Source organism: Ascaphus truei, chromosome 4 (assembly GCF_040206685.1).
Source record: "Ascaphus truei isolate aAscTru1 chromosome 4, aAscTru1.hap1, whole genome shotgun sequence".
Classification (NCBI taxonomy): domain Eukaryota; kingdom Metazoa; phylum Chordata; class Amphibia; order Anura; family Ascaphidae; genus Ascaphus; species Ascaphus truei.
Window position 1 is genome coordinate 2,133,999 of NC_134486.1, and position 19,351 is coordinate 2,153,349.

General features: G+C 53.1%; 1 protein-coding gene across 1 annotated transcript in view; it reads left to right on the top strand.

Moving 5' to 3' along the window:
- Positions 1-17,799: 17,799 nt before the first annotated feature.
- The window catches only part of LOC142492503 (uncharacterized), a 73,686-nt gene continuing 72,134 nt past the window's right edge, over positions 17,800-19,351 (top strand). The window contains exon 1 of the mRNA XM_075595191.1: positions 17,800-18,033. The gene's annotated coding sequence lies outside the window, so the exon portion shown is untranslated. The remainder of the gene's footprint in view (positions 18,034-19,351) is intronic.

Sequence of the window (19,351 nt, forward strand, 5' to 3'; positions counted from 1 at the left end):
ATGGTCCCTGCGCGCTGCCTCCTTCCGGCAGGGCTGACTACGTACTGTGACGCGTCAGCCGGCCGATGCTGCAAGAATCTTGTGAATTTCGGCGCTGACGCGTCACGTGGTACGCGAGTCAGCCAATGGGGAGGAGGGGAGGGAAGGAGCTGGATGGGAGGCGCCTTGGGCGGGGAGCAGGGAAGGAGCTGCGGGTTAAAGTTTGTGAGTGTGTATATATGTGTGTGTGTGTGTGTGTGTATGTATGTGTATGTGTGTTGGGGGGTGGATGGCACCACGACCAGATCTCGCCCCCCTCCCTCCCACTCCCGCCCCCCTCCCGGCTCTCTACAGACCGCATATCGCGGTCTGTGTGTCAGCGCCCCGCCTGTCTGCAGTGCGGGCGCGCTGACTGAGGGAGCGGGGCCAGAGCCTAAGTCAGACACTACTTGGTAACATTAGAAAAAGAGGAACTAAGTTGCATCTACCCAGCTCTCTGATTGTTTTTGGCAAATATCTCTGTGTGGCAAAACAGGACAGCTGTTAGTTTCATCCAGACCAAGTTGATGCAGTAAGAATCTCGTGTATATTATCAGTATGTGCAGTCAATGCGTGCAGTGTTCAAAAACTACCTACGTATAGTAAGACAGCCTTATATCCAGCAACACACATTGCCACAGTCCGAGTTTTATCCGTCAGGTAAGTGTTAATCCTTAACATACATCAACCTGTGCATCTGTTAGTTATAATGGGGCGGTTCACAATTGTAATCCAAGCAGTTAATAATTGCAATGCCTCGCTGTGACAGGGCTGCTTGCTCTATTGTATAAGTTACATGCATGTTTGCTTTCTAGCATCAAGTGCACCACTTTATTTTTCTGTTTTGCTTTTTGCTGGGCCCAGCAATCTTTTTTTTTGTTTCCTTTACCTTAAACTTTACTAACCTTTAATGTGGTGTCCTGAGGTCAGCCAGTATAATGCAGGTATGGTTGGAGTTAAACACAGTTTGATTTTACACAGCCATGGGCAGCCTCTGTTAAAAAGGAAAAGGGCGTTTCCTTCCTGCATACCATTCAGGGTGGATTATACCATGGTATGGAGGGGGAGGAATTAAAGTAAGTGATACTGAATGTCATTTATTTTGCAGAGTAAAGACATGCATGGGATGTTTGAAAAAGGTACTGTTTTGGGGCTTGCTATAGAAAATTGTATGTTGTGTGAAGTGTATTATGTTTGCTAATTGTGTAAGTTTTGGGAGACAACTCCCCTGTGTGGTATACTTAATTTGGTTTGGTCCAAATTAACCAGTAATAAAAGGGAGGGGGTTTCTTTCCCTGGGGTGCTGCTGCACTCCTTGTTGCTGCTATGTGAGATGAGGTTGTTGCTTTCTGCACTCCTTATTGCTGTTATGTGATATGAGGATGTCTGTGGAACTTCAGTGAAAGGATGCAAACTTTCTAATGCAGATATTGCTGGCTATTCTGTGGCTGGAGACATCACGCTGGGAGAACTGGTTGTTGTACACCTGAATGTGGAATCCCTAATAAAAAGAAGGTTCAGAGAACAGCAAAAGCCTCTTTCATTCTTCTCAGGGTCTGAGGCTGCTGCTTCTTTAAATAAAGGCTGGGACGCAACCTTTCACACTCGCCTCCCAATAATACATTTAAACCATGTCCCGATCTCAATGCATATTAAAAATACCAAGACTGCACATTGCAGCCCTTCTGAATGAAGCAATACAACCTTTCTGTGTAAGTGCGGGACAGAAACACTTCAGCAGCCTCTCATCTTTGGCACCACCGTTGTGGCGTCCGTTAAAATCCCTACGTCCGTTTCGTGTACTATCGTACACTTCGTCAGGGGAGGAGTCTAGTACGTAGTGGCGTCAGTTATTCTGTGGCTGGAGACATCACGCTGGGAGAACTGGTTTTTGTACACCTGGATGTGGAATCCCTAATAAAAAGAAGGTTCAGAGAACAGCAAAAGCCTCTTTCATTCTTCTCAGGGTCTGATGCTGCTGCTTCTTTTAATAAAGGCTGGGACTCAACCTTTCACATATGGTGGCAGCGGTGGGATAATTGATGCTGTACCCAACATCTAAACCCTATGGTCCCCGATGAAAAGGACCCAAAGGAAAGTAGCAGCTCGCCCTAACAGACGAAGATATCCAGGTGTCCTGACCAGACAAAGGGTGATCGAGCAGAAGAAATTGGTGCAGGGCGTGGAGGTAATTATAGAGGATGACGAGGGATTGAAGGCCACTGATGACACTGGGGACGTTGGAGCCAAGCCCAAGACCCATACAGTGGAAGCAGTTAAGACTGGAGCGGAAGGAAAGGAGGACCTTCTGAAGTAGCTGGTTGTCCAACAGGCAGAACAAGAGCAGCGGCGACAGGATGGAAGAGAAACAAGAGCAGCGGCGACAGGAGATGGAAGAGAGACGGCAGGAGATGGAAGAGAGACGGCAGAGGGAACTAGAGAACCGCCGTGAGGAACAGGAGCGGCGATGGGCCAAACAAGTAGAGCAACAGGAGAGACGGATGGATGATATGCAGCAGCGACAAACGCAGCAGATGACGGACTTGATGAAGCTCCTTCAAGCAGGAACCAAAACACCGTCACCGGAGCCAATCATCCTCAAAGAGATCCGCTTAAATAAACTGAGCCCTGAGGATGACATTGAAGCTTTTCTCGTCATGTTTGAGAGGGTGGCCAGAGCCAGTCAGTGGTCAAGATCACAATGGGTAATGAGACTAGTGCCCACACTGACCGGGAAGGCACAGATGGCCTACAGCGCTCTAAGTCCAGGGGATGCCGAAGACTACGAGATGTGAAAGAGGCCATTTCTAGGCGATATAACATCAACCCAGAGTCGTTCAGGCAAAGATTCCGCAACCTCCGCTATAATCATTCAGAAGGACCGCGGGAGTCGTATGCCAAATTGATGGATCTTATGAATAAGTGGATTAAGCCGATCAAGAAGGCAAAAGAGGAAATTTTGGAGCTATTTGTCCTTGAGAAGTTCCTGGAGCTTCTGCCACAAGGTACAGGAACATCGACCCAAAACTGGGGATAAAGCTATAGACCTGGCTGAGGACTATTTGGCAGCTCATCAGGAACGTGAGAGATCAGTGGTAAGATCTCCTCCCCCCTCATCACATACACCATTATGGGAATCTTCATTTAGACAGGGGGCAGGTCGGAGCTCACATATACAGGATACACGAATATGCTATCTCTGTAAGAAACCAGGACACATAGCCAGATATTGCCGACAAGGGAAGAATGGGCCAAGTACTATGATCACCAATGCTGGTGGATTCATTAAGGAAGTGACCATCAGGGGGGAAATGGTGAAGGCCCTCATAGACACTGGGAGTGAAAGTACTTTGGTAAAGAAAGGACACTTTTCCAAAAGGGATACCAGTGGGCTCTCGGGACATACAATGTGTCCATGGACATTATAAGCGGTGTCCAATCATTCCGCTGCCTATCACCGTGGGTACCGTTACACATGTAGTACAGGCAGGGGTAATAGAAAATATGCCCTACATGGTGATTCTGGGGCGGGACTTTCCAGGTCTGTTAGGACTATTGACACACTGTTCAGCAGTTACCACAAGGGCCCAAGCGAAGAAGCAGGCTGAAAAAGAGAAGGACATGTCTGTGAAAACTTCTTTGGATGGGCATTTTCCTTTTCACCCAGAGATCTTTGGTGAAGAGGGGAGAGACAGGAAATCCCATAGGAAAAAAAAGAAAGGACAAAGCACTCGGTCCTAGAGAATTAGGGGTGCAGGACTTGGACGAGGTCAATAATGTTTGGGGCAAGGATATTGTAGAGACGCAACAGCAGGACAGCTCACTAAACCCTTTTTTTCAGCAGGTGGTATCCCAGACTGAAGAGATGAGCGAGTTTGGGCCTATACCATAATATGTATTACGACAGGGTGTATTAACCAGGGTCCGCAAGGATCCTCAGTCTTCTTTGCAGGTGGAGCAGGTCATGGTGCCAAAAGTATTTCGGAAGGAGATTCTTCGGTTGGCACATGATGTTCCCACGGGGGGTCATATGGGCAGAGACAAGACCTTATGTAGAATATTAATGCATTTCTTCTGGCCTAATGTACATAAGGATGTGGGAGAATATTGTGCCTCTTGCCCTATATGCCAACAGGTGGCCCCAGTAAACCTCATGGATCGGGGGAAATTGATCCCTATACCGGTAGTTGGAGAAGCTTTTGACCGGGTGGCCATGGATGTGGTGGGTCCTTTACAAAAAAGTTCTAAAGGTAATCAGTATATACTGGTACTATGTGATTACACCACCAGGTATCCAGAAGCAATTCCCCTGCCCAGTGTTACTGCTAAGAATGTAGCGAATGCTCTTATTCAAGTATTTGCAAGGGTTGGAATCCCTCGTGAGATTCTCACGGATCAGGGGTCACATTTTATGTCAAATTTAATGAAAGAGGTGTATCAATTGTTGGGAATCCAGACCCTGCGTACATCCCCATATCATCCCCAAACTGATGGTCTAGTAGAAATACTAAACGGGACACTAAAAAGGATGATTAGAAATGTGGTAGGTGAGGTACCACAAGCCTCAACAGGATTTTCCCCGTTTGAGCTACTTTATGGAAGGCAACCCCGGGGTCTGCTAGCATTAATCAAAGATTCCTGGGTGCAGCGGGATCCTATGAGGGATTATATAGTAGGATATATTACCCAGATGAGGGAAAGGTTTATCCGGATGCAGGATCTGGCTAATGAAAATTTGAGGGAGGCTCAACAACACCAGAAAGTGTGGTATGACAAAAAGTCCAGAGATAGGGTATTCCTTCCTGGGGATAAAGTGCTCCTCTTGTTGCCCGATAGAGAATAAACTGGTAGCTAGATGGCAAGGTCCATATACCATTGTGGAAAGAAAGGGGGCTGTGAACTATCAAGTAAGCATACCAGGAAGAAGGGACCAGTCCATATACCATGTTAATTTGTTAAAAGGTTAGAAAGAGAGAGAAAAATTGTCTTTGGTCCTGAGAGAGTGTGAACCTGATATGGCAGGTGAGGCATAGCAGAGATTGCAGTTGGAAAGTAAGGAAGACGCAGTAACGTCTGGGGAGGCACTTTCAACAGGGCGCAGGTTCCCTATTTCTCAGTATAGGAGAGTAAAATTGCAGCACCCCTGTCTCTTCCAAAAGTATATTGGAGAAAAATCCTGACTGTTTTCCTCTTAAAGTGGGGGATATGTAACAAGGCTGCTTGCACTTTTGTATAAGTTAAATGCATGTTTGCTTTCTGGCATCAAGTGCACCACTTTATTTTTCTGTTTGGCTTTTTGCTGGGCCCAGCGATCTTTTTTTGTTTCCTTTACCTTAAACTTTACTAACCTTTAATGTGGTGTCCTGAGGTCAGCCAGTATAATGCAGGTATGGTTGGAGTTAAACACAGTTTGATGTTACACAGCCATGGGCAGTCTCTGTTAAAAAGGAAAAGGGCGTTTCCTTCCTGCATACCATTCAGGGTGGATTATACCATGGTATGGAGGGGGAGGAATTAAAGTAAGTGATACTGAATGTCATTTATTTTGCAGAGTAAAGACATGCATGGGATGTTTGAAAAAGGTACTGTTTTGGGGCTTGCTATAGAAAATTGTATGTTGTGTGAAGTGTATTATGTTTGCTAATTGTGTAAGTTTTGGGAGACAACTCCCCTGTGTGGTATACTTAATTTGGTTTGGTCCAAATTAACCAGTAATAAAAGGGAGGGGGTTTCTTTCCCTGGGGCGCTGCTGCACTCCTTGTTGCTGCTATGTGAGATGAGGTTGTTGCTTTCTGCACTCCTTATTGCTGTTATGTGATATGAGGATGTCTGTGGAACTTCGGTGAAAGGATGCAAACTTTCTAATGCAGATATTGCTGGCTATTCTGTGGCTGGAGACATCACGCTGGGAGAACTGGTTGTTGTACACATGAATGTGGAATCCCTAATAAAAAGAAGGTTCAGAGAACAGCAAAAGCCTCTTTCATTCTTCTCAGGGTCTGAGGCTGCTGCTTCTTTAAATAAAGGCTGGGACGCAACCTTTCACACTCGCCTCCCAATGATACATTTAAACCATGTCCCGATCTCAATGCATATTAAAAATACCAAGACTGCACATTGCAGCTCTTCTGAATGAAGCAATACAACCTTTCTGTGTAAGTGCGGGACAGAAACACTTCAGCAAGCCTCTCATCTTTGGCACCACCGTCGTGGCGTCCGTTAAAATCCCTACGTCCGTTTCGTGTACTTTCGTTCACTTCGTCAGGGGAGGAGGAGTCTAGTACGTAGTGGCGTCCGTTCCTTTTTATCGTGAACAGATAGCGCATACTACCAATCACCTTAAAGGCGGTGAGGTATATGCTCATTGGGCTGCGTGTTTAGCCAATCCCAATGAGTCATTTCTTTGCGGAGGCATTATTTGACTCCTAAGGATATTTGCTTGCTCCGATAGTAGCTGACGACAGATCAGAGCAATCCAGACATAGAGCATCAAGATTGTAATAAGTATACCTTAACCAAGCAGAATTGAATATGCTGTAGGAAGCATCTATATGATGGATGGATGATGTGATGTATATTTAATACAACTAGGACCAGGAAAACTTTTTACATATTTGCCTTTTAAATGAATTCTGAGGGTTTGAGACACATAAAAAAACAATAAAATAAATATGTATATGTGACGGTCGTGAGGATTTGGCCCGGGATTACACCACAATTGGCCACCCTCTAACCTCACCAGGGAGACAAGGGTTTAACTGGGCTGAGGTCCAGAAATGTGATTTAACCCTTGTTATAACATGAAAATGTATATTCCCCTGTTACCATGTATTATTGTTATATCAGTGTCTGCATCACACACACTAGGATCCATCCGGGAGTACAAGGGTTAATAGTTCTTTAATGATTATAGCTCTTTGTGTAATTTTCCCGCCTTTTCAGGCACCATTTTGCAGGGTCCCATAGGCCACCATTAGGGCTCAATGCTTTCTAATGGCGAATCTTGCTGTTTTGGGCCTGTTTCCTGTGAAGACCAGCAGGTGGCGTCCGAGAGGAGGAGCGGCGGTTTCCCATTGTAAGTCAATGGGCCCATTGACTTCAATGGAGTTTCCTCGAAGGAGCTTTCCAGGAACGAGTTGGCAGCCGTCAAAACCGCAAAACCGCAAAGCGGATACATTTTCTAAAAGAGAGCTTTGATCACTTATTAGCCAAGTTCAATGACAAGTGGCGTGGGAATGAACCTAGAAATAAAATTCTTTTTGCCACTAGTTCCTAGGCCTCCCCCCACTCGACCACAACCGGGTCCCCGAATCCTGGACCCCGATAAGGGTCGAACCGAGAAGAGCGGGGTCGCGCCATAGGTTCCAATGGCGGCAGCAGAAACAGCTCAAGAAAACGGCTAAGTGTAAAAAGCTGAAATTTAGGAATCCATATCTCCGGGGAGGGTCCAGAGGGCCAGGGTTTGGGGTACCTGCAGGCACTGCTCCGGCATGGCTGCAGAACCATCCTTGACCCTCTTGGACCAACCCGACGGAGTATGGACCCCCTTGAATGTTCGGGACTTTTGCCATTGATTCCAATGGGGAAAAGCCGCATGGTGAAAAAAACGGCTAAGTGTAAAATGTTGAAATGTGTAAGTCCATATCTCTAGTTCTGGAATGCCCAGAGGGATGGGATTTGGGTGGCATGTAGCCAAGGTTCCGGATTTAATGCATGCCCATTCCCAACCCCCTCAGACCAACCAGACGGAGCGTGGACGACTGTAAATATTTGTGGATTTCTCATAGACTTCAATGGCGGCGGTTCCCCATTGAAAGTCTATGGCAGGAAACTCCATTGACTACAACGGCGGAGTAGACTTGCTGGCATTCCTGATGCAAATGTGGGGCTGCAGAAATGAGACCCCAGAGTGCTACTGCGCCTGTGCCAACTAGCAGGGGGGCATGTATCAAAATGTCTTCCCACGTTCGAGAGTGGCTGGAGGTAATTGCAAACCAATCACCTGTACTTAAATGTTAAGGATAGGGTTACAAAAGGTACCCTATTTCCTCGATTCTAAGACGCCATCGATTCTAAGACGCACTCTTGATTTAATAAAAAAAATTGGGGGAAAAAACCCCACTATATTAAATGTGCAGAATTTTTTTTTTTGAGAGAGAGAGAGAGAGAGAAGAGAGAGGCAGGGAGGAAGAGAGAGAGGGAAGAGAGAGGGAGAGGGGGAAGAGAGAGAGAGGGAGGGGGAGGGAGGGGGAGGGAAGAGAGAGGGAGGGGGAGGGAGGGAAGAGAGAGGGAGGGGGAGGGAGGGAAGAGAGAGGGAGGGGGAGGGAAGAGAGAGGGAGGGGGAGGGAAGAGAGAGGGAGGGGGAGGGAGGGAAGAGAGAGGGAGGGGGAGGGAGGGAAGAGAGAGGGAGGGGGAGGGGAGGGAAGAGAGAGGGATGAGGAGGAGGGAGGGGAGGGAAGAGAGAGGGAGGGGAGGGATGGGTGGGAAGAGAGAGGGAGGGGGAGGGAGGGGGAGGGAAGAGAGAGGGAGGGGGAGGGAAGAGAGAGGGAGGGAAGAGAGGGAGGGGGAGGGGAGAGAGAGGGTGGGGGAGGAAGAGAGAGGGAGGGGGAGGGAGGGAAGAGAGAGGGAGGGGGAGGGAGGGAGAGAGAGAGGGAGGGGGAGGGAGGGAAGAGAGAGGGAGGGGAGGGAGGGAAGAGAGAGGGAGGGGAGGAGGGAAGAGAGAGGGAGGGGGAGGGAGGGAAGAGAGAGGGAGGGGGAGGGAGGGAAGAGAGAGGGAGGGGAGGGAGGGGGAGGGAAGAGAGAGGGAGGGGGAGGGAAGAGAGGAGGGGGAGGGAGGGAAGAGAGAGGGAGGGGGAGGGAGGGAAGAGAGGGAGGGGGAGGGAGGGGGAGGGAAGGGAGGGGGAGGGAAGAGAGAGGGAGGGGGAGGGAAGAGAGAGGGAAGAGAGAGGGAGGGGGAGGGAGGGAAGAAGAGAGGGAGGGGGAGGGAGGGAAGAGAGAGGGAGGGGGAGGGAGGGAAGAGAGAGGGAGGGGGAGGAGGGAAGAGAGAGGGAGGGGGAGGGAGGGAAGAGAGAGGGAGGAGGAGGGAGGGGAGGGAAGAGAGAGGAGGGGGAGGGAGGGGGAGGGAAGGGAGGGGGAGGGAGGGGAGGGAAGAGAGAGGGAGGGGGAGGGAAGAGAGAGGGAGGGGGAGGGGAGAGAGGGAGGGGGAGGGAGGGAAGAGAGAGGGAGGGGGAGGGAGGGAAGAGAGAGGGAGGGGGAGGGAGGGAAGAGAGAGGGAGGGGGAGGGAGGGAAGAGAGAGGGAGGGGGAGGGAAGAGAGGGTGGGAAGAGTGAGGGAGGGGGAGGGAGGGAAGAGAGGGAGGGGTGGGAGGGAAGAGAGAGGGAGGGGGAGGGGAAGAGAGAGGGAGGGGGAGGGTGGGAAGAGAGAGGTGGGGGTGGGGGGAAGAGAGAGGGAGGGGGAGGGAGGGAAGAGAGAGGGAGGAGGAGGGAGGGAAGAGAGAGGGAGGGGGGAGGGGAGGGAAGAGAGAGGGAGGAGGGGGAGGGAAGAGAGAGGGAGGGGAGGGAAGAGAGGGGGAGGAAGAGAGGGAGGGGAGGGGAGAGAGAGGGAGGGGGAGGGGGAGTGGAGGGGGGGTGGAGGGAGAGAGAGGGAGGGGGGGGAGGGAAGAGAGTGGGAGGGGGAGGGGGAGAGAGAGGGAGGGGGAGGGAGGGAGAGAGAGGGAGGGGGAGGGAAGTGAGAGGGAGGGGGAGGGAGGGGGCGGGAAGAGAGAGGGAGGGGGAGGGGAGGGAGAGAGAGGGAGGGGGAGGAAGAGAGAGGGAGGGGGAGGGAGGAGGGGAGGAAGAGAGATGGAGGGGGTGGGGTGGGAAGAGTGTGGGTGGGGGAGGGGGAAGAGGGAGGGAGAGGGAGGAAGGGGGGGGAGGGAGGAGAGGGAGGGGGGAGGGAGGGAAGAGAGAGGGAGGGGGGAGAGAGAGGGAGGGGGGAAGAGAGAGGGAGGGGGGGAAGAGAGGGGAGGGGGGGAGAGAAGAGGAGGGGGGGGGAAGAGAGAGGGAGGGGGGGAAGAGGAGAGGGAGGGGGGGAAGAGAGAGGGAGGGGGGGAAGAGAGAGGGAGGGGGGGGAAGAGAGAGGGAGGGGGGGAAGAGAGAGGGGAGGGGGGGGAAGAGAGAGGGAGGGGGAAGACAGAGGGAGGGGGAGAGAGAGAGGGAGGGGGGGGAAGAGAGGGAGAGAGGGGGGAGAGAGAGGGGGAAGAGAGGGAGAGAGAGGGGGAAGAGAGGAAGAGAGTTGGGGGGAAAGAGAGAGGGAGAGTTGGGGGAAGAGAGGGTGAGTTGGGGGGAAGAGAGGGAGAGTTGGGGGGAAGAGAGGGAGAGTTGGGGGGGAGAGAGTGTGGGGGAAGAGAGAGAGTGTGGGGGGAAGAGTGAGAGTGTTGGGGGGAAGAGTGTGAGTGGTTGGGGGAAGAGAGGGGAAGAGAGGGAGAGAGAGGGGAGAGGGGGAAGAGGGGAGGGGGGGGGGGGGAAGAGGGGAGGGGTCGGTGTGGGAGTGGGGGGGAGAGAGAGGGGAGAGGGGGGGGAGGGAGAGATGGGGAAAGTGGGGGAGAGAGAGGGGAATGGGGGGAGGAGTGGTGGGAATGGGGGGAGGAGGGAATGGAGAGAATGGAGAGAAGGGGGAGAGAGGATTGGAGGAAGGGGAGAGAATGAAAGGTCACACACACACACACACACACACACAGAGACACACACACACACACACACAGAGAGACAGACACATACACACACAGAGAGACACACACATACTGTACAAAGAGAGAGAAAACACCACAGAGACAGAGACAGACACGGGTGGGGGGGGCTTGTGGTGCCGGCAGCACCGCTGTGAGTAGCAGAGGCAGATGGAGGAACGTGGGGCATGCAGCAGCACAGACTACTGAAATCAATCTCTCCTGTGTGGGGGCGGCACTTCCAACGAGCAGAGCGGGGGAGGAGGGGGGGCTTGTGGTGCCGGCAGCACCGCTGTGAGTAGCAGAGGCAGACAGAGGGCTTTTGGGGCATGCAGCCACAGACTACTGAATCAATCTCTCCTGTGTGGGGGCGGTAATTCCAGCAAAGGGGGGGGGGAAAGCGCGGGGCATGCAGCCGAATATACACTGCTCCTTTGGGGACCGGCACTTGGAGGGAGGGGGGGGTTTGGTGGCGAGTCGCGGGGCATGCAGCGGGACACACTGCTCCTCTGTGTGGAGGCGGGGGGGGGGGGGGTGGCAGAAACGCAGGGCAAACGCTGAAAGCGGCTGTGGCTTCTTCTGCAGCGCCCCCTGGCTGGTTTTTTTGGTGTGTTTTTTCAGTACATCGATTCTAGGACGCAGTCCCTATTTCAGCCACTAGAAAAAGGGAAAAAAAGTGCGTCTTAGAATCGAGGAAATACGGTATATAAATTGTGGTAACCCAGATATCCATTGTCTTCTGATATCATCTGAGTTCTTTCTTCTATACCATCTTGATTGCTGAGAGAAATGTTATGCAATGTCTTGGGATGATTGCTGTATGAACTGCCAGCCCAGATGTGACTGTTTCATCATTCCCATCTTTAAGTAAGTGTCCATATTTTGCCTGTTATTTGTATAATCTGTTGTGTTCACCTTTATCAAGGAATAAATTATATTTTATCATATCTAAGTCTCGTCCCAGTTGAGACCCAGGTATATATATATTTATATATTTTTGGTGTAAATTGCAACCTGTCATAAGCTACCGTGACAGTATACAAAACCATACTTGAGTGAAAATTGTGTAGGAATGTGTCACTTATCAATGGACCGCCTAAAGAATCAATACGGGGTATTACCCTATTTCCTCGATTCTAAGACGCCATCGATTCTAAGACGCACCCTTGATTTAATAAAAAAAATTGGGGGAAAAAACCCCACTATATTAAATGTGCAGAATTTTTATTTTTTTTGAGAGAGAGAGAGAGAGGGAGGGAGGGGGGGAAGAGAGAGGCAGGGGGGAAGAGAGAGGGAAGAGAGAGGGAGGGGGGAAGAGAGAGAGGGAAGAGAAAGGGAGAGAGGAAAGAGAGAGGGAGAGAGGAAAGAGAGAGGGAGGGAAGAGAGAGGGAGGGGGGGAAGAGAGAGGGAGGGGGGGAAGAGAGAGGAGGGGGGGAAGAGAGAGGGAGGGGGGGAAGAGAGAGGGAGGGGGGGGAAGATGAGAGGGAGGGGGGGAAGAAGAGAGGGAGGGGGGGGAAGAGAGAGGGAGGGGGGGGGAAGAGAGAGGGAGGGGGGAAGAGAGAGGGAGGGGAGGGGAAGAGAGAGGGGGGGGGAAGAAGAGAGGGAGGGGGGAAGAGAGAGGGAGGGTGGGGAAGAGAGGGAGAGAGAGGGGGAAGAGAGAGAGTTGGGGGAAAGAGAGGGGGTTGGGGGAAAGAGAGAGGGAGAGTTGGGGGGAAGAGAGAGAGTGTGGGGGGGGAGAGAGAGTGTGGGGGGGAGAGAGAGAGTGTGGGGGGGAAGAGAGAGAGAGTGTGGGGGAAGAGAGAGAGAGTTGGGGGAAGAGAGGGAGAGTTGGGGGGAAGAGAGGGAGAGTTGGGAAGAGAGGGAGAGAGAGGGAGTAAGAGAGAGAGAAGGGGTAAGAGAGGGAGAGTTGTGGGGGGAGAGTTGGGGGGAAGAGAGGGAGAGTTGGGGGGAAGAGAGGGAGAGAGGGGGGAAGAGAGGGATAGTTGGGGGGAAGAGAGGGAGAGAGAGGGGGAGAGGGGGGGAAGAGGGGAGAGGGAGGGGAAAAGGGGGGAGAGGGGGGGAGGAGAGATGGGGAAAGTGGGGGAGAGAGGGGAATGGAGGAGAGGAGGGGAAAGGGGGGAGAGGAGGGGAATGGGGGGAGGAGGGGAATGGGAGAGAATGGAGAGAAGGGGGAGAGAGATTGGAGGGAAGGGGAGAGAATGAAAGGTCACACACACACACACACACACACACACACACACACACACACACACACACACACACACACACACACACACACACACACACACACTGCACACAGAGAGAGAAAAACACACAAAGACAGAGACAGACATGGGGTGGGGGTGGCTTGTGGTGCCGGCAGCACCGCTGTGAGTAGCAGAGGCAGATGGAGGGAACGTGGGGCATGCAGCCACACCCTACTGAATCAATCTCTCCTGTGTGGGGGCGGTAATTCCAGCAAGGGGGGGGGGGAAGCACGGGGCATGCAGCCGAATATACACTGCTCCTTTGGGGACCGGCACTTGGAGGGAGGGGGGGTTTGGTGGCGAGTCGCGGGGCATGCAGCGGGACACACTGCTCCTTCTGTGTGGGGGCGGGGGATGGCAGAAACGCAGGGCAAACGCTGAAAGCGGCTGTGGCTTCTTCTGCAGCGCCCCCTGGCTGTTTTTTTGGTGTGTTTTTTCAATACATCGATTCTAGGACGCAGTCCCTATTTCAGCCACGTGAAAAAGGGAAAAAAGTGCGTCTTAGAATCGAGGAAATACGGTATAGGCTAAAGCAGTCAAATTCAGGGCATTATTGAAATTCCTGCCCTCTGATTGGTTAAAATTCCGGGCATTATCCAATCAGTCCCGGAAATGTAGCTGCTTGCAAAGTGTTGATTTCAATGTGATTATTTTCAGCCAATCAGCTTTCAGAAGAGCTGAGACAGGGCAGGGGATTGGTCTAAAAGTAGGAACAGCTCTGAGACAGGGCAGGGGATTGGTTAAAAAGTATCAGCCACGGGTTGACTCCTCCCCCTTGCTCTGTGAACGGAGAAGATTCAGTTGAATTGGTGGTGGGGGGGAGAGAGTCTGCAAAGCGAGTGGGGGTCTGTCTGCAGTTTGTTTCTGGCTGTAGTTTCTCTCTCTGTGTGTGTGTGTGTGTGTGTGTGTCAGTGTCAGCAGCAGCAGCAGTGTTTATGAGTGTAGCAGCAGCTGTGTGTGTGCTGTGCTGTTGTGTTGTATTTGCGTGTAGCAGCAGTTTGTGTGTGTAGAGGTTCTGTGTTATGTGTAGAGGGGCTGTGTTGTGTTGTGTGTAGATGTGCTGTGTTGTGTTGTGTGTAGAGGTGCTGTGTTGTGTTGTGTGTAGATGTGCTGTGTTGTGTGTGTAGAGGTGCTGTGTTGTGAGTGTAGATGTGCTGTGTTGTGTGTGGCTAGAGCTCCAGTGTGAGAGGAGGTGCTGTGTTGTGTGTGTGTGTAGCAGCAGTTTGTGTGTGTGTAGATCTGCTGTGTTGTGTGTTGAGCTGCTCTGTTGTGTGTGTTGTGTGTGTGTGGTGTGTGTGTGTGTGTGTGTGTGTGTGTGTGTGTGTGTGTGTGTGTGTGTGTGTGTACACAGAGGGGGCGGCACTGTGTGGATATAGATATCTGCAGTGTAAAAGTATATAGAGGTGGATTCATGTATTTACCATTTTATTTTAATAAAAAAATCTATATAACTATACAAAAGTGTCTATTATTTATGAAATAAGCCCACATTTAGCCTATAACAGTAATAATCCCCTCAGAACAGGGCATTACTGGCCAATAATGCCCTGGCTGGGTTACCTCGGCTTCGCCTCGGGCCTTCAACTCTTCCAGCCAGGGCATTATTGGCCAGTAATGCCCTGTTCTTCAGGGATTATTACTTAAGTAACTGTAGCCGTGACCCCTGATTAATCCCGAAAGAGCGGGAGGTTGCGCCTGTACAGAGTTTTGCGAAAGCCCGCGAAGGAGGGGAGCGCAGTTGGTGGGAGGGAGCCGATCCTTGACCCAGCAGCCCCGCGGGGAGCGTCATGCAAGGGAGGAGATAAAGGGAGGTGGTTGCGCGCACGTGAGCTAGAGCGGGTGGAGAGGAGACGGAGAGTTGGTGTAGGGGAGGTTAAGCCGCCCCGGCGTAGGCTGTGTGCCCCAGGCCCAGTTTAGCCCTGAGTCATAGTAGAGACAAGCGGAGTCAGGGATCGCCATAGAGAGGTTATACCATCCTTATATCTGTATTGGGACTATACTATTTGGCGGGAGGTCTGGGCTCAGACCCCGCGCGGTGTTGCTAGAGTCCGGGTGGGATCGCCCTGGACCATGGATCGAGAGAGCGAGAGAGAGAGCGAGAGGAAGGTATCGGAGTGCGGAGACCCTTTGTGAAGATCGTGGCAGATCCGAGTACTGGAGTGCTCGGCAGGTATTTCAGCAAGGGCCCCAACGGTACCATTCACTAATCCAAGACACAGTGGCTGCGCAGTCACCCACACACACATAGTGACTATCTGTGAAGTAACAGGATGGTTCAGTTTTGGGGATTGGACACGGGGTGGGATCACCCGGTGGCAGGTTCGGGGATTGTTGGCGTCCGCCGTGGCGCATGATTGTGGTAGCGCCCGCCGAGGCGCAAGACAGTGCTAACGCCCGCCGTGGCTTGTTATGTTGGGTGGGTCCAGGGGATGTTGTGTGTATCTATATCTGATCTTGGTCTGAGTAAACGAAGTTGTTTACGGTAATTGGCTGTGTGTCAGTACTTATTGCATAGACGTCCTGCGAAGACCCACTCCCCCGCTGGCGGGAGCTGTCGCAGGTGGAGGCGCTGCAGCCGTGATACTTATTGCGCATACCCCAGGCTCTCCGTGGCAGAGACTCAGACCCTGCGAGCCTACAGGTGATACAGCACAGAGTAGCGGCTTGCTAGCGATAGGAAGCAGGGCTACATAACTTTGATTTACTATATGCTGGCTGGGTAATGTTCTCATTTGTTAATAGCCCAATGCGCTATTATCCAGATCTGGATAATAGGGATTTTTCCCATTACTGTACTGTAGGTGTTATGGGGGGGGGGGGGGGTTGTTAGGGGTACAGAGGGTGGGTTTTGGAATAAGTTGAAACACAAAGAATGGGGTAATTATTCAGCTGACAGTAGGTATGTTATTTATAAATTATCTGACACTTATGTCTTTTTTTTTTACATTTCACTCAACGTACGCACCAATTTGCATATTCTATTTCGTAAAAATGGTGGGAGGGCTCAACCCCCAAACCCCTCCCCAGACTTTGTTATGAAATAGAATAGGAAATGTTGCAAATTGGGGCACACAGAGGGAAATTTAGAAAAACTAGCTGATATACCCGGCGTTGCCCGGGATGTAATTTTCCTGCTCCCTCTCTCTCTCTCTGCTCCCCCCTCTCCCTCTGCTCCCCTCCTCTCTCCCCATTCACCTCTCCCTTTCTCCCCCGTTCACAGCAATCCGGTGCCCCCCCTTCACAACTCTGCCCCTCCCTCCCCCGTTCACAGCTACACACACACACACACACACACACACACACACTCTGTGGGGAGCAGGGGGGCCTCTTTGTGGGGGGCTGTGTGGGGAGCAGGGGGGTCTCTTTGTGGGGGGAGCATGGGGTCTCTCTGTGGGATCAGAGGGGGCTCTGTGTGGGGGCAGGGATGTTTTATGTGTGGGGGCAGGGATGTTTATGTGTGGGGGGCAGGGATGTTTATGTGTGGGGGGGCAGGGATGTTTTATGTGTGGGGGGCAGGGATGTTTATGTGTGGGGGGCAGGGATGTTTATGTGTGGGGGGCAGGGATGTTTATGTGTGGGGGGCAGGGATGTTTTATGTGTGGGGGGCAGGGATGTTTATGTGTGGGGGGCAGGGATGTTTATGTGTGGGGGGCAGGGATGTTTATGTGGGGGGGGGCAGGGATGTTTATGTGTGGGGAGCAGGGATGTTTATGTGGGGGGGGGGCAGGGATGTTTTTGTGTGGGGGGTAGGGATGTTTATGTGTGGGGGGCAGGGATGTTTATGTGTGGGGGGCAGGGATGTTTATGTGTGGGGGGGCAGGGATGTTTATGTTTGGGGGCAGGGATGTTTATGTGTGGGGGGGGCAGGGATGTTTATGTGTGGGGGGGGGGGCAGGGATGTTTATGTGTGGGGGGCAGGGATGTTTATGTGTGGGGGGCAGGGATGTTTATGTGTGGGGGGCAGGAATGTTTATGTGTGGGGGGGGCAGGGATGTTTATGTGTGGGGGGCAGGGATGTTTATGTGTGGGGGGGGGGGCAGGGATGTTTATGTGTGGGGGGCAGGGATGTTTGTGTGTGGGGGGCAGAGATGTTTATGTGTAGGGGGCAGGGATGTTTATGTGTGGGGGGCAGGGATGTTTATGTGGGGGGGGGCAGGGATGTTTATGTGTGGGGGGCAGGGATGTTTATGTGGGGGGGGGGCAGGGATGTTTATGTGTGGGGGGCAGGGATGTTTATGTGTGGGGGGCAGGGATGTTTATGTGTGGGGGGCAGGGATGTTTATGTGTGGGGGGCAGGGATGTTTATGTGTGGGGGGCAGGGATGTTTATGTGTGGGGGGCAGGGATGTTTATGTGTGGGGGGCAGGGATGTTTATGTGTGGGGGGCAGGGATGTTTATGTGTGGGGGGCAGGGATGTTTATGTGTGGGGGCAGGGATGTTTATGTGTGGGGGGCAGGGATGTTTATGTGGGGGGGGGGCAGGGATGTTTATGTGTGGGGGGCAGGGATGTTTATGTGTGGGGGGCAGGGATGTTTATGTGTGGGGGGCAGGGATGTTTATGTGTGGGGGGCAGGGATGTTTATGTGTGGGGGGGGGCAGGGATGTTTATGTGGGGGGCAGGGATGTTTATGTGTGGGGGGGGGGCAGGGATATTTATGTGGGGGGGGTGTTACTGTCTCAGCTGGACCTGGGAAATAATTGAAATGATAAAATCAGGACAAGCTGCATTTTCAGGACAAAGCCAGGTCTCCTCCTTCTTATCAACAGTGTCCGGAAGGAGGAAGTGAGGCCGCGTCCCTGAGAGTAAGAGGAGGGCGCACATCTCCATGCAGGAGTGACTCTCTCTCCCAGCACAGCATGTGGCACTTACTCTGTGCAGGGCTATAAACTACAACTCCCAGCAGCCTCTCGGTGTGAGCATGCGCAGTAGTAGGACACAGAGCAGTGACCCGGATGTAGTGAGTGTCTCCACTTCCTGGGACTCAGACCATTGCAAACAGAAGGAGACCCTGAGATCCGCCTGATTCAGCACAGAGACCGCAGAGGCAGCAGCACCCGAGCAAGGTGCGTGTCCCCCTGCTGGGAGCTCACCTGCTGCTGCGGGCGGGGGGTCAGGGTGGCACAATCACCCCCCAATACCAACTGCCCCATGTGTGACTCCCCCCACCCCCGTGTGTGACTCCCCCTACCCCCATGTGTGACTCCCCCCACCCCCGTGTGTGACTCCCCCCACTACCCCCGTGTGTGACTCCCCCTACCCCCGTGTGTGACTCCCCCTACCCCCGTGTGTGACTCCCCCTACCCCCGTGTGTGACTGCCCCTACCCCCGTGTGTGACTCCCCCTACCCCCGTGTGTGACTGCCCCTACCCCCGTGTGTGACTCCCCCTACCCCCGTGTGTGACTCCCCCTACCCCCGTGTGTGACTCCCCCTACCCCCGTGTGTGACTCCCCCTACCCCCGTGTGTGACTCCCCCTACCCCCGTGTGTGATTGCCCCTACCCCCGTGTGTGACTCCCCCTACCCCCGTGTGTGACTCCCCCTACCCCCGTGTGTGACTGCCCCTACCCCCGTGTGTGACTCCCCCTACCCCCATGTGTGACTCCCCCCACCCCCATGTGTGACTCCCCCCACCCCCATGTGTGACTCCCCCTACCCCCATGTGTGACTCCCCCTACCCCCATGTGTGACTCCCCCTACCCCCATGTGTCCCCATCTTCCCCCGCTCTGCAGCGCTACGTAACGCTCTCTGCCGGGCTGCGCTCTGGAGCGCTGCGTGACGCGCTCTGCCGGGCTGCGCTCTGGAGCGCTGCGTGACGCGCTCTGCCGGGCTGCGCTCTGGAGCGCTGCGTGACGCGCTCTGCCGGGCTGCGCTCTGGAGCGCTGCGTGACGCGCTCTGCCGGGCTGCGCTCTGGAGTGCTGCGTGACGCGCTCTGCCGGGCTGCGCTCTGGAGCGCTGCGTGACGCGCTCTGCCGGGCTGCGCTCTGGAGCGCTGCGTGACGCGCTCTGCCGGGCTGCGCTCTGGAGCGCTGCGTGACGCGCTCTGCCGGGCTGCGCTCTGGAGCGCTGCGTGACGCGCTCTGCCGGGCTGCGCTCTGGAGCGCTGCGTGACGCGCTCTGCCGGGCTGCGCTCTGGAGCGCTGCGTGACGCGCTCTGCCGGGCTGCGCTCTGGAGTTCAGGGGTAATGCAGTTGATGTGGTCTACTTGGATTTTGCAAAGGCTTTTGATACGGTTCCACACGAGGTTGGTGCACAAAATAAAGCAAATTGGACTTAGTAATAATATATGCACCTGGATTGAAAACTGGTTAAAGGACAGACAGCAGAGGGTTGTCATAAATGGAACTTTTTCAGGTTGGGCTAAAGTTGTGAGTGGAGTACC